The sequence below is a fragment of the Rissa tridactyla genome, chromosome 5, assembly GCF_028500815.1.
Source record: "Rissa tridactyla isolate bRisTri1 chromosome 5, bRisTri1.patW.cur.20221130, whole genome shotgun sequence".
Classification (NCBI taxonomy): Eukaryota; Metazoa; Chordata; class Aves; order Charadriiformes; family Laridae; genus Rissa; species Rissa tridactyla.
This window is the reverse complement of record NC_071470.1, coordinates 66,397,787-66,413,255: the sequence shown is the minus strand read 5'-3', so window position 1 is coordinate 66,413,255 and position 15,469 is coordinate 66,397,787. Positions and strand designations below refer to the sequence as shown.

The 15,469-nt window shown below is 38.9% G+C and overlaps 1 long non-coding RNA gene across 1 annotated transcript; it reads right to left on the bottom strand.

Moving 5' to 3' along the window:
- Positions 1-6,095: 6,095 nt before the first annotated feature.
- LOC128910552 (uncharacterized) lies at positions 6,096-13,081 on the bottom strand. Its single transcript, XR_008466756.1, has 3 exons — positions 13,010-13,081; positions 10,286-10,386; positions 6,096-6,208 (listed from the first exon to the last, which is right to left on the bottom strand). It is a non-coding gene; the product is annotated as an uncharacterized LOC128910552 (long non-coding RNA).
- Between the last annotated feature and the right edge of the window lie 2,388 nt (positions 13,082-15,469).

Here is a 15,469-nt window from a genome sequence, read left to right as displayed (position 1 = left end):
CTCGCTGCTTTATAATGAGGTATGTGTTTTTACAAATTGGTTCTTTATTTAAATTTAAGAAAATGAGATGTGAGATGTGAAAGCATATTACACTGTACTTTTTACTTGAAAATGTGTCTCACACTGCTTTCTGATGTGCAAATTGCATGCCACAAATCCACGCTCATTAGACATCCAATCCAGCCCTAATGAGGGAATGGATTCCTTCAAAAGGAGTGGGTAGAACAATGCAGGGTATTAATTTCATGTACCAATATGCATACTAATTTCATGTACCACTACGCATTTTCCTTATCCATGGTTCAGAGCCTCTGGATGAGCTCAGAGATAATGGTGACTATGAAAATCAGGGGAATAGTCCTTATACGTACACTTGAGGCAAAGACTGAGGGAAATGGATGCCACAATTACATGGGGAAGATGTACATTCATGTGTGTGGTAATATAGTGGTCTAGCATAAATTATAAAACTTGTAGTACTAATAGTATGGAGAAGCATACTGTGATCTTTTTTTGTAGTATGTTGTTCTTGCATTAAGGAGTTCAGTGATTTCTAAATATAGAAGTATTGTGTAGCAGCATTGTGTAGCAGCACTACTTAGATAAACTGGAGTGGCAATGTCATTTAACCTAAAAATAGAAAAATGCTTCTCCCTAGAAATACCTAAAGACTGTAACTGTGGTTTCACAGGCAGCTTAAGGCAATCTAAGTTTGCACAGTCATGGAAAGCAGCTGTTCTGTCCTCTCCTCCACCTCTGGCTGTAAGTTTCTTCTCTTCCCTTGACAGGGCACTATGCCGTAAAACAACAGCATGCCATCACACAGCCATTCAGTTGCCTGAACAAAGCTACCTTACATCCAGCCAGCTCAGAGAACACAGCAGTGTACAAACTCAGTGACAATTTGTATGGTGGTCTTAGGTAGCGTTTAGGTTAGATATTAATGAGATGTGAGTGAGTCTGGAACCCAGAGATCTGGTTTCATGCTTAAGCTCCTGAGAAATAGATGTCTGCATGCCTCAAAACTAAATCTCAGTAAATTCACCTCAAAATGAAATCCAAAGCAACTAGTGAGCTGATCAGGAAGCTGCTTGAAGCCATTGTCTTAGGAAGTACTTGCCTACAGTGGGTGAAGAGGGAAATGTCAGTGCAGGGCTGCAGATGCTCTGTTCCATCTACTTGTCTGTCATCACGCAGAATTTCCAGAAGGAAGTCAGGACAGATCATTGTCCTCTGCTAATGTGATCCAGCAGGGGAGAACACCATGGTGGTAGCTCTCCGATTTACAAAATGGTATTAGTCCTTGGTCAGAGGTGGGATATCTGGCCTAATTCCTTCTTTGGCCAAATGTAGTTAAACACAGATCTCTCTGAGGTGTGCTCTGGTCATCAGGCTAACATTTTGCTCTCAGATGAGGGCTGTAGTGAAGTAAATGGTCAGGCACTTGCAGTTCTTGAAGTTGTGCCACTTGAAGAGAAAAGGGAATGTCAGACTCCTTGGGCAAGATAGGAAACGTGACACTAATCCTTTAATGTAAAAAGAAATAAAGAAAGAACATATCCTAATGACATGATGACCAGTTTCCCAGTATGGGAAACACAGCTCGGCATCTGAGTATAGGGGGAAAAAAAGATTTAGCTTTCTTACATGTGAGATGCTAATTACTGTAAATTAAAAACAAAACAAAACAAAAAAAATGAACCCAAACCACAGATTTGTCTTATAAAACTTTAAGAGTCTGGTCTTTTTTCATGCATCCAGATGGAAGCTGCATGTGTCACACATTACTTTATCAAGCCTGCAGTTTCTACTGCAATATAGCACTCACACAGAAGTCCCTACTTCCATCAATGCAAGGTTACATGAATAATGATGAACGATAAGAGGTAAATGTGGCTTATATGACTGTATTTTCACTCTCTCAGTCAGAATGCCTCTAGGTCAAGTAGCAGAGATGCATGCCATAGCCCCATCTGTCAGACTTTTTGAAAAGGTACAGACATATCACTGTTCCTATTTTTGGATTCTTCTTTCCTGAATTATACAAAATAGTAATGAGGCTACAGAGCAATTTCTACTTCTTTCCCCTCTTTTGTGCTGCAATGATTACCTTTCCTTTTTAAGATGCTTCCAATTGTTAATACCAAGGAGCACAAAATATATATTGCCGCTGTAAAGACTGTAAACAAGGAGACTTCCCGAAATCCTGTGTCACAGGCCTTCTAACATCTTTCCACATACATCATGCACAGAACTTGCATCCTCAGCCTTAAAACCAGTTAAAGCAACCTGAAGACTATTTCAGATTGGACTGTCCTGCTAAACCAGTATCACTGCTGCTCTTTACCTAAGAGTCTTTTTATGAGTTGCCAGACAGGTCACCGAAATTCTCAGTTCAAAGAGCAGAAGCATCAGCTACCATGTTATCATGTTTCCACAGGAGCTCTCACATCAATGCAGAACATCTCACTTACATGAATTCCCAAGTGCAAATCAATAGAAAGGATACAGAAGAAAAGACCAAGTATTAGCCACAACCTCTGGTGATCATCAGATTTGTATTGAAAAGACAATCATAAACTGGCTGTTCTAGTTAAAGACCACATTCAATAACAGAGCTTTGTTTTGTTTTGGAGAATGAAGATCAATTGCAATGTTATTTCTAATCCACTTTCACAACACAGAGTAAAAAGATATTTAAACAGGGAGGTGAGGCTGTATTAGCTGCTCTTTGAAGCAGTCTATAAAAAAAGGAATTGCAGCTGCCATAATGAGGTAACACCTGTATTGCTGGCTGTAAAACGTCTGGAATTCAATCAGATTTGAACTTTGCAGAGTGTTTGCATACATGGGTCAGTTCACAGTTCTCTGCTCTCCGGACAGACCAAGACAGCACGGACTGTTCCCCTTCGCAACTAGAAGAGGAACTGGCTTTCTTTCTAAATAAGTAAAGCTTTTCTACCCATCTTAGCAAAATTAGCATTAATGGACAGCTTGGGACTCTACATTTGGTCACTGATTACAGCCATAAACAGCTACTAAGCCTGATGCAGTTCTGCTGTATTTAATGAGATAATTTGTGTATTTCAGAGTACTACATCTTAAATTCAGCCTTACAGCCAATCCATCAGGATAGGAGGAGAAAGACAGAGAGAGAACACCCCAAATTTAGCGGCTATGACTAAAGCACAAGGCAGGACACTGCAAGCTGTTTGCCGTATCTGAGAGACATTTTACAGGTCTAGATCTGAGAAAGAAACAGAGACTGCTGAGGGTGACCAGGTGACGACGGGCTGGTAGCTGGAAGCGCTATGGCACCCTAAGAACAGCTGAGAGGGTATTAGTGATACTGCAGCATCTTAGAACGCGGAAATATTTTCTAAAATAATCTGTTTTAGCTAGGCAGGAGGAGGTAAAGGGAGCTGTTTTCTTCTGAATCTGCTACTCTTGAGAGGGCCTCATTCTGGTTGTTCTCTACTAACCATGATCTACTTCAGACTAGAGAAAGAAGGAGATGTAACCAGCTATATATGGGACTCCTGCAGTTAAGAAATCTGCTGTTTCCTGCAGCACAGCTAGAGTCATAGAAAATTTAGCTACAATGTGAGATTTTATGATTGTATTAGCAAATATCTAAGTACCACTGCAGAACACATTATATAAATGGGATGGAATGGAACTACTCACAACTGATTGTAGGAGCAGCAGAAGGGAGGAGCACAGGCACGAATTATGACAAACACTGCTATACTGATGCATGAGGGACTGTAGTCTTGTCAGACCAGCAGAAGATTATTCCCCTTCCCCATCTCATTTTGTACAATGGAAGAAACAGAACTTATGTGCACATGATGGTATATCTCCAACTGGGCTTCTTGAAATTAGAAGTCTCTGATGGCAGAAATAGAACTCCTGCTTTTTCATAGGCAAGAATAATTTTTAAACTTTCTAGCCCTGAACAACCTTTTTGTAAAAAATATAAAATGTCTTTTATGAAATCAAAAGCAGAGTATGAAGGGTCCCACAGTGAAAGTATTTAATTTAAAAACTCTAGCTGTGCTTCATTTTCCAAGTTTAATTATCAAAAACTGCTAAGATCCTACTAGAAGGAACGGAACTTTTTTTTTAATACTAGATCAAATTTTATCTTTTAATAATTCTATTCCATAAAAGAAAAGGCTTTTTTCTCTTCTTCTCATGTATGCAGCCTTTAATTAGTCTGTTCAGACACAGGCAGTATTAGCTAGACTCTGTCACAATTACCCACATTTGGTAGCTAATTACTCCTTGAATAGTCTTAAGGCTACCAGCAATTTTAGTACAATTGGCAGCCTGGGGCCCCTAGGAGCTGTTCCAGCAACCAAGAATAGCTGGAACGGAGAGGCGGGCCAGCCATGACCCTTTCTCCTCAGCCACAACCTAACATATCTGCTATGCCAAAGGCAAGAGCAACACAAAAATGAAAATATTCCCAAGTGGCTAAATGTGCTCTCTTTATGGCCTTTTTAAACTAATGGAGTAGCATAAAGGGACTATGGGGAAATGGGAAATAGGACCTTTTAAATGCTAAAGCATTGGCAGGACTACTAATGATTTTTCAATTTTGCAATGTTCCATTAAAACAACAGTACAAAACACTTATATGGGATCAGATTCTGACACAAGAGTTTTATTCTAGTGTAATTTTATTCACTGATGCCTTATATTGCAGTAATTTACATCACTGCAATATGAGTGTCAAGTGGGTATAAAATGCTGACTTGATTTAGTAACATTTCAGATGTATTTTACACAGGTAGAAATTACTCCACGAGGGACACAGCAGTGTCTGTGATTTCAGTAAAATGATTATTGCTGTACACTTTTGTGACATCAGTGGAAGACTAAAATTAACATAAAAATTTAAATGAGAACCTCAGTTTTAAATACACTGTTAATTCAGATTCTATTCCACAACTCCAGAGTGTTGCTTTGCAAATTCAGCAGTAATGGGTCTGCAAAGAGCAAGGAATTCCTTTTAAAAAACTTCACAAGGTTATGAGTGATCCTTTCTTAGTGTCTCTGTAGCTACATCCTCACTGAAGCAGTAGCTTATTACCTCTGTTTTTCCTAATCCCTTCAATTTAGGCCAGTGTTCCCACAAAAAAAAAAAAAACCAAAAAAAACCCCATTAGTTATACATTAGATTCTCAAAGTGAACTGTCTCTTCTTGCATTGCACAGCCATTTGATCTGGTGCAAGAGAAGAGGTGCCAGCACTCAATGTACACAAGTTTGGGGGAAAAGTAGAATTGGCTCTTCCACTGGCTGCTCATTGTTACTCTGGATAAAGTGTATGCTAAAACTGCGCCTCATTCAATGCCTCTCTGGAAACTTTTCTGCTGAACTGTTGAGACCATGAGAACTGACAGATGTTGCAAGATTATTAGCCCTCAAGTTAGTAGGTATCCATAGTGCAGAGTTGGCAACTATATTCTTTAAATTTAACTTTTAGCTTATCACTGCTGATGAGCAAACTGGTACAAGTATACCGATGGATGTATCAGCATTGCTGAGGTTGCCTATACGATAGACACTGGGCTCTGAGCAACAGCAGTAGCTTAGTTCAGCTGTCACCAGCAACACCTCAAAGCTGTAAGTTTCAAGATACATTGCCTTTGCCAGCAATATTGACTCAAGGTACTTCTAACAATTTTTCCTTCCTTCCTGCCTGTCCCGTTCTCTTGACAGCCATATGACTTTCATCAAGACAACTGTCTGTAAGGCCACACTGCAAATCAGGCCCAGGGAATTAAACAGGTATTAAAGAAAAATTCTGCAATAAGAGCATTGTTAGGCAGTTTAACCCAAATTAGTCTCATGATTTGGTTCCCAAACACACACATAAACAGCTGTGTTGGCACAGCTGAAAGGGTGACAGGGACAAGCAGCTGGCAGTTGAGGTAGGTCCTGGGAATGCCTTAAAATAGGCTGCTGCTGGGAAAAGTGTGCATGGAACAATACCTTTACTGGGTCTGTCTTGGCACTGTGTACCTGCATGTGCATTGGCCAGTTCCAGAGCTACGGTCCATGACTTCATGTACTGCAGTAAGTTGAGGCATGAGTAATCCTTTCCCGATGTTTGTGAGGGAATTTGTCTGCCCTTCTGGGAGCAGAGCAGGGATTGGAGAAACAGCAGTTGTCTTAGCACCTGATTGCAAATCACCAGCCTAAGGGAAAACAAAAGTGAAACGTATCAAATTTGGGTTCCGCTGAAGTACACATCCAAACGTTGACCCTCCTGACTATCTACAGCAAAAGATACTCCTCAGCTCAGTTCCTCAGTGGAAGCTATGCTAAGACGATGTCCAAACCACTGCACAAAATCCTCTTCTGGCTGCAAGAACCGGAAGGCTTCCCAAACTAATTCTATGGTGTCCTGAATTGCGATTTCAGAGATATCAGACTCCAAGACTGGAAAAGCAGACAAGAGCAGCAGATTCTGAAGAAGACATAAAATGACTTCCTGAAATGGTTCTGGTCATGGATTGGATAATAGGATGGACAGATTGTAGGGCAGATAAAACAGATATTGTGAAAAAAAAAAATCATAATGTGGGTAGTCAAACACTGGAGCAGGTTGTCCATTGGGGTCTATTGACTCTCCATCCTTGGAGGTATTCAGAACTCAGCAGGACATGGCCCTGATCAACCTGATCTCAAATGGCCCTGCAATTCTGTGACCAAGAAGCATGATGCACATGAGTCTGATGAGGCTTTAAGTGCAAAAGACAACATGATTTAAACTTGGCAATGCTCAGGATTAATCCTAAACAACAGTCAAAGCAAACGTCAGCCTATCCTTTTATCATTTATCCATTTCCCCAAGCTCTTCTTTCTTTCTCTCTCGACCTTCTCCTTTCTTAAAGTATTTCATAAGGTCACCACAACATTTCCTTTTTTTAAAAAAAAATTAATTCCCCACTTAAGTTTGCCATGTAAGCACTAGATAATACAGGTGGTTTTGAGGAGCTCAGAGCCTAGAAGCAAAACCTGAAAGGTGAAGAGTTACTGTTCAATTTTCAGTTTTTATAGGAGCAAAGAAGGTGTTAATTTTTTGTTGTTTTGAGTCTCTTTCCAGACTGTGGAGATCATATGTCTCTTTCCACCTCTTATTTCATATGCTTACGAAATTAAGGAAATGTCTGTATCTCTTATACTGTTAGTAGTTGCATCAGAGCAGTGAGGGAAATGGGGCTGGTTTGTAGTAGTTGCATGAGAGCAGTGAGGGAAATGGGGCTGGTTTATGGCACAGGGCATGTTCTCACTCTTCCTTAATATTGCTTATAACAGTAGAGAGCCCACGTGAAGCCTTGATATAGGGAAAACAAGGCCGTAACTAAGTGCAATTCAGTAATCATTTAGAGGGCTAAAGCCTTGGGATAGGTGTAAGGCCTTGATTTATGTTGCCAAAAAGAAAAGAAAAAAAAAAGAAATGTCCTTATTTACAAGAACATTATTATACTCATTTTCTGTAAGGCTGGAAGGCCTTATAGACCTACTCAGGAAATCAGAAAGTGGTTTTGTCTTGCATTAGGGCCTTTCCAAGCATTTTTTGGTTTGGAGAATTTCTTTTTCTGTCATCTGTGGGCAAATCCTAAGTTAGGTGTGCCATTATCATTGCTGTGCAATGAGATTTAAGCACACTGGGAGTTAACAGCATAACAACTATAATAATTGTATATAATTATAAATTGTGTTGTATAAAATGTTTCTGTGCATTTTTCCTTACTGTTGCAATGTAAGGGTTTTCTTTTGTAAAGATTTATATCTGGAAAAGGTTAATTAAGATTTTATTGATTAAAAAAATGCATTGTTAAGGTTTTATTACTGTATAATGATGAATTATTTCTTGTGCGATCAAAATGTTCTTACTCATACATGTGTTGATGAGAAGGCATGTTCTCTGGCGGCTGATATGATTGGCATGGGAGCATAAAGAATGGTGCCTACTTCACTGCAGAAACTACCAGCAAATGAGCTGGCTCTTACCATTTGAAGCCACCATAATTTTAAGCATGTGTTAAGCACAGGCAGTTGCCTAGAAGGCTGAAGAGGGAACTTTGAATGAAAGAGGGAAAAAAGTTTGCGGCTTCCTGGCTTACTTCTGGGAAAGAAACTGTCATTTGGAACATGTAAGGATGACAGTAATTTAAATAGAGTTAAGCAATATCATATTTACACCAATATCTTACAACGGTAAGACCAACGCTTCTTAAGAAACTCTTCTACAGTGCAGCTTACAGACAGAGTATTTCTTCGATAGAAGACCAGCCCACAATAAGGACATTGGGAGGAAGGTAAGCAGGAAGGAGATGGAATACAGAACTACACCCATTCCTGAGGGATTAAGCTTCTGTGCACCAAAGATCCCTTGAAGACATGGTTACACAAGCATTCCTCAGTCGCACCACACTAACTGTTCTCTTCCACATTGTCCATGTCCAAAATGGAAGAGTGAGTTGTCAATGTCTTTTAAAAATACCCTATTTAGTTTGAATTCTGATAAAGGCACAGCACGTATCAGTTCTCTTGGTTTTGGATATCTTCACGTCTTTTGCTCTAATGCGATGTTGCGTGAAGCCTGCCTGTGACTCAGCTCAATTCACAAGTTCCCTCAAAAAGTTTGAATTCTAGTCTTTCTGTACTTTTGCCTCTTCCATAGAACAAGAAGACTTAGGACCTCAGCACAGCACTTACGGGAAGCACAAAGGAGAGCTAGACCAAAATGCTGACTCCTAGGGCGTGTGTACAGAGACATAATAAACCTGGCTGTAAAGGAGCATTTTAACATTTAATCCACCCAGCTGTGGCTTCAGAGTGGAAACAAAAGCAGGTTGTTTAGACAAGCGTGGAATCTATGTGCACGGTAGTTGGGGGAATATAAAAAAAAATCTTATGTAGGTAGAGTTACACAAGTATTATAACGAAGTAACAGTATAAGATGAAATGAACAAGGATTTTAATTTTTAAAGGTATTACACAAATTTCCCACTATTTTATAAGAAATTTCTTCAGGAGAAATCACACACTTTTTTTCACATCACTCTCATTCCCACATGGTTTACCACAAATTAACAGGCCCTATCATTCAAGGAGACAGTAGTAGTATCTGGGCCAACCATACTCAATAGTCATCAGTAGTTTCTTTGCTTTAGGATTTGTGGTGACTCCTGAGTCTCTGAGCATCCGAAGCAGCCGATCTAAGAGAATGCCTGTATAATGTCTGCTGCTCAGTAGCCGGACCCATTCAGTCCCAAGTGCACTGTAATCACACATAGGATGGCTGTTGTTTCTCTTGCAGGTGGAAGTCAAGTACACAAATCACGTTTTGGATTAAGTATCTACATATGTAGCAAACTGCTATATTTAATCAGCTTTCTCTTGGAAGTGTTTTCTATTGATAAGCTATTATGAAGTATCACTTTTTGCAAAATTCAACCCCAAAGCATGTTTTAAGTTTTCTTTGTTTCTTGTATACATTTAGTACTTGCATATAATGTAATGTGTTTGCAGATAAAAATAGCACTGCAAGTACAGATTACATCGTAATGGTCATGAGCCCAAGCCTGTGTCTAGAGTAAATGATGTGAGTGCTTTGTATGAATTGAATAGTGGTAAGTTGCCAAGAGCCTAGGTTATTCCTCCACAGGAAACTGTATTGAAAATACCAATCTCTCAGTACAATCTGGCCCCACTCTGAGAACAAATATAAGCTGTTAAGAGGTGGTAGTGGTAGAGGAAATAGTAGTAGAAGAATGCTAAAGTTGCTTCAGCTGTGCCGGTAATTATTTTGGAAAGTTCACCAAAACGTATCAAGAGAAACGGAACGGCTCTTCAGCTTTTAAAAAGGAACTTCTGCATTCTCCCAAAGTGCCAGCTTAGTAGAATTACAGCTCTACAAACTCTTAACTAAGATCTGCATAATAGGAATTCTTGCTGAATTCGGGGTGTGCCATGTTCACATTAGATAGGTATACTATTTATCAATTATTCCAATTTTTAGGGGTCTTGTACCTGTAAAACTTGTATTAGCATGACTCTGTCAGGAGAACATTTTTATTAACATTGTTATACCAGCATAATTGGTATGGATGTAGTCATACCAGAACAAAGCTGACTTACAGCCCCCAGAACATGCTGTACTTTTCAAAAGTATTTCTGTATTCATATGACTGCATCTACTTCGGGATACTTTTTTCTACTTTAACTTATTCCGTGGAAAGAAGGTACAAGTGTGCTCTTACCTTGAGTTTGTCAGGAATAATCCTTCTTTCAGTTTATACCACACCACCATTCCCTTTTGGCAGGTCTGCTGTAAGTTCCCAGCTCCATTTTTTTTCATACACTATGTAGTTGGAGGAGAAAAAAAAATATCAGTGGCAGTGCCACTTTCATAATCCCTGCTATTCTTCAATTAAATCAGTTCCATGGGCCAATCCACTATGCACCCCAAAAACTTGCTGTGCTAGCCTTGTAAAGACTGCAGTGCAGGTGCAGAAATGAGTAGCCAGGGTTGCCTGGACAATGTTAAGCAATACTGTCATTCAGTGTTGAACTGCAGTTAGTTACAATCCCTGGCCGAAGACAGACAATACTGCAGTGACAAAATTCATAAATTCTAATAGAATTTAGATAGCAATTAACAAAATTCCAACAAAATCTTAAATATACTCAACCAATTTTGTATCAAAGTTATAAAACCTGCACTCATGTACTGACAGATTTGGCCCTTTGACTTTGGAAATCTCAAAAATCATCTGGTTTACACTGTAATGTTTGTGTTTACTATCTTCACCTCCCCTAACTAGTGTCATGATAATTCATCTTCAGAATGAAATTCCAAGGATCCATAATATGACACAGCAGCTGCATATTTAAAAGAACAAACATAGCGGGAAGCACAGATTTCTCTTCCATAATATGGGCCCAAACCGAACCCCATAATTTCAAGGATTATGTTCCTAATTATCATTATGACTCATTTTTCCCATCTCATTATTTACATTTATACATGGGTACACTTGAGATTTCTAAACAAATCATATTCTGAAACATTTCTGTATTTGCCTAAGGTGTAAAATATAATTTGAATTTGTGACTCTCTCCTTCTTTCCCTCTGAGGAAAAAATTGTCAGTCTATTTACAGCTAATCAGATATAGATATGCTCTGACTTGAAAAGATTTGTTTAAGGACTATATAGGGTTTACAGCATATTAGGGTGGTAGGCTATCATTCTGTGAGACAGTAAATAGCTTGAAGAAATAATTTTGTCCCAGGAGAGTTCCTATCAGATGAGATATTGTCTGTTCATACCACTCTAACTTTATGCTGGATCAGGCATAATTTATCCTCCTGAACTGACAGAAAGCTGGCATAAAATCTGAATAAACACTGTAACACATGCTCTGGCTGATTCGATAAAAATGCAGTCGTGTGCTCACGCCAATACAGATCAAATTTTTACTGCCAGGAAATCCAGCATGCACAGATTTTATATTACTTAATGCAGAATCACAGACTTATATTGCTTCATTTTTTTATGCATATTAATTGATTTTTAATTACTTTATTATGGGTACAAATAAAGAATACAGGTTTATTTGAAATCTCCCTGACAAATACTTGCATGGAGTGAGTCTACTGTAGTATAATGGTTCTGCAAATAGGGATAGATCTCCAGACAGTAACAAATGTCTTTCATAACATGGGCATGTATGATTTTATACCTTTATGGTCTAAATAGAAATTAAATTACTCAAGGCAAAACAGGGCGTAACACCCCTCTGTAAAAAAGATGTTGCATTGGCAGTATATCTGCCCCACTGGAAATACACTCATGGGCAATGTAGCTATGTTTGTGTTATTTTTCACCTCTTTGCAGCCACTAGCAGCACTGGAACAGAGAAGACAGGCTACTCTGGTTTTCAACGAGAAATAGTCCTGCACAACCTTTATGCTGTGTCTGATTTCTCCTGCTCACGTTGCACTGTCTGCATAGCTGAATCCCTGTTTATCACAGATTACTAGAAGTACATGGCTGCTGTTAGCACTGGAGGAAAACTTTAGTCTCTAAAGACTACTTCTGCAAGACTGCGTTGAACATGGATGTTAACAGGAAAGTTCCCAAATCCTTACTTGTGTTAACTCTCTCTGACTCTCTCCAGGCTGTTTCTGTCTAATGCCCCTCCAGCTTCCAATTCTAACAAACTGATTATTAAATCATAATATTGTATTGCTTCTTTGGAACGTGAATTTCCCATTTAGATTCAGCCTAGCCCTGGTCATTATTCAAAATGAAAAGGAGGAGACAGGGGTGCAAAGAGATAAAATATGAATACATACACAATAAGCCTGCTTTTCCAGTGTCTTGTGTTTTATTTAGTTGCACACAACCCTGCTAGGTGAGTGCAAAACTCAGGTCAAGGGCTCCTGTTTGGATTTGTTAGTATTTATATTTATATTGCAAGGCATTCTAGTCTAACTCTCTTGTTGCTACAGTATCTAAAAATTTGCCATGAATGTATTGAGGAAAGTATGTATTTAACAGCAGAGTGAGCTTTAAAAGATTTCAGTCCCTTCCCACTCAACTTCCCTCTCCTTGGTAGTGCAGGCTAGCTTGGCAGACGCCATCCTGCTCATATGATACAGCAGCAACCATGTGACTGAGCAGCTCTATCATCCCGGTGTAGCTGCACCTGACCCCTGACTGAGTAATGCTACCATCATCTACCATATGTCTGGTGGTCTTTGTATCTGTCTCTTCCAAGGGGTGGGATGTAAAACACATGCACTGGAGTGTTTTGCTTGCACAGCATTTTGTTTTGTTTGGTGCTTTCACTTTTTCTGGCAGTAAAGAATAAAGGTTTGCACCCTTATAATATATAAATAAAAGATGAATTGGAATGAGACAACTAGTTAATATTATCCTTCATTAAAATGTTCCCTGTAAAATGTAACTATTCATTACCCTTCTAAAAAGCGCCTTCTTTCCTCATTTTTACTCATGCCATTAAGTTGTCAGAGTTGTCCCTTGTTCCTGTTGTACCTGCAGCAAATCTTAGAATGAGATGTCTTAGAATGACATCTCCACAGCGATGTCACTGGGAATGAGATGCACTTGTTTGCTATCTGTAGCAATGGCTTTGCTCAGTCTCGTAACTGGGCCTTCCATACTCAGAGTATCTGCAAAATTAGAGAAAGGGAATTCATTAATCAGAAATTCAAAAGAAAAATGTTGCCAACCTCATTTGTGATAAAGATTTTTTTTAAAAAAAAGTTTACAAATTTTAACACAATGGCTATGCTGCCTTTCTAGGCAAGGAGAAGCTATTCTGCTCCAGTACAGGAATTTCTTCAGCCAATGAAAAGAATAATTTGTAGACCTTGGTGACAATACCACATATCAGTGAACGTGCGTGTTAATAACAGATGTGACCCAGAAAAATTTACCTTATTAACTAAACAAATCGACCAAAATTCTGGCTGCATAATAAGTTTGGAAACATTATTTATTAAAAAGGGGCAAAGGCTGCTGATGAGTTACTGATGTAATTGTTGCTACCTGATAAGTATAACCTGGCTGTATTCTGCAACTTCCTCCCCTTTCCACATCAAAAATAGAAAAACAGAAAAAGGAAGGGCAAAAAGTGAAAAACATGGACTTTGCCACAGAGGACTTCAGCAATTTACTCCTCACTATGAACGCTTGCCAAAGAACAGGAGCTGCATGTGTGCACAGTTTTCACACAGTCCTCTCTCCCCTCAAAAAAAAAAAGAAAAGAAAAGAAAAGAAAAAAGAACTTATAAGGACAGACTGACTTTTGGTGACTTTGAACCCTGACACATTTTGTCCAATAAAGAGGTCTGTTATCAGTAGCCTAAGTGATGACTTAATTCTATCTCAGTTTGCCATTATGTGAGAATTATGTAGTTATACGGATTATGACAACACACTAAAGAAAAGACATCTAATTGCGTGAGTGGTCATGTATACCTATTTAAAATGATTGACTACTTTGACACATTTGCTCTTGGTTGTGTACCATTTTCCCCCCTCAATAATGGATGTGGACTTTGGGATGGAAGAGAGGCAACAAACTCCTGCATAAGCTGCTTAAATGGCTTTTGCCCCTAATAGAAGCCAATCTCTCTAGAAAAACCAACACTGTAACAGATATGGCTAAAAAATGTATATTAGCTTGAAAAATTGGTTCCTTCACTTTGATCCTGTGGGGGTACCTGTGAATTCATTGCTGAAATCTCCTAGGATAGCTAATGACCATTTCTGAAATGAACTCAAAACTGGGGTGTGCGGTCTATTTCCCACCTCTACTTATCAAAGACAGGTCTGCTTCTGCAGTCAGCTACTATGAATTGCTGGCTTGTCAAAATAGGGGTTCATTAGCTGTCTCTGACCAGTAGCCCGGAATAGTCCATAAAAAAAAATTGTGATTTAAGACTGAATAGAATGTAAAATGCCTCAAAGACTTAATGGAACTGAGATGGAAAGGCAGGTAAGCAGGACAGAGAGATACAAGAATGTCGAACGGGAGCAATGCCAGCAGTGGCCTATTTCTGTTTGCAATCTTTAACTCACAGCTAGCAGTGTTGTGTGTCAACACTAACACTTATAGAGAGAAGAGCAGCTGAGGTAGACACCTGTGGACAACCTAGCAGATGACGACTGTGGTGAACCAAGGAAATTACCATAGGAATTTCTAATGTAAGTGATATCATGCTACAGAAAAAAAAATGTGCATGTAAACACAGCAGTATTTTACAAAGATAATCCCAAGACAGAGTTAAAATGCGGAAAAAAAAAAAAAGCATCAACTGAAATTGGGCTAAATCAGTATTAGTTTTAAAACTAAATAAAAAGTATCTACATTAGTGTTTTTCCTATGGGGAAACAAACAAACAAACAAACAAACTCAGCTCTTTTTAAAATCAAGACAAGGTTAATATTATTAAATTTGTGAAATTAAAGCCACTGGAAAAGCTCTCATTGACTTCATGGGATTTAACTCTCACTGCACAGGTAAACATAGTCTGGTTACTTAAGCGCTTGGTTTGCCAGTGTTGTAGTAAAATACACATGGTACAATTCTGCCCAGTATGCAAAAGGTCACACCTGTAAGGTCGAGAACTGAGTTGGAAGAATGGAAGCACTAAAATTATCTGCAGTTGCATTGAGGAGTTCAAATTATTTTCTGACTTTAATTCTACATCTTACGTACACTATTTCATTATCTATAGTGCAATACGCTACCAGTGCTAAAGCAAGAATACACATACCTGAGCTCATGAACTGCAATGTACCAGCAAAAAGTCTACCTCCTTATCAGGTCTTATCCCCAGACTCCTTGCTACACTTTTACATCTGTGTAACTTGCTATTTTTGTCTTTTTGTGTTCCTTTAAGGAGAGCT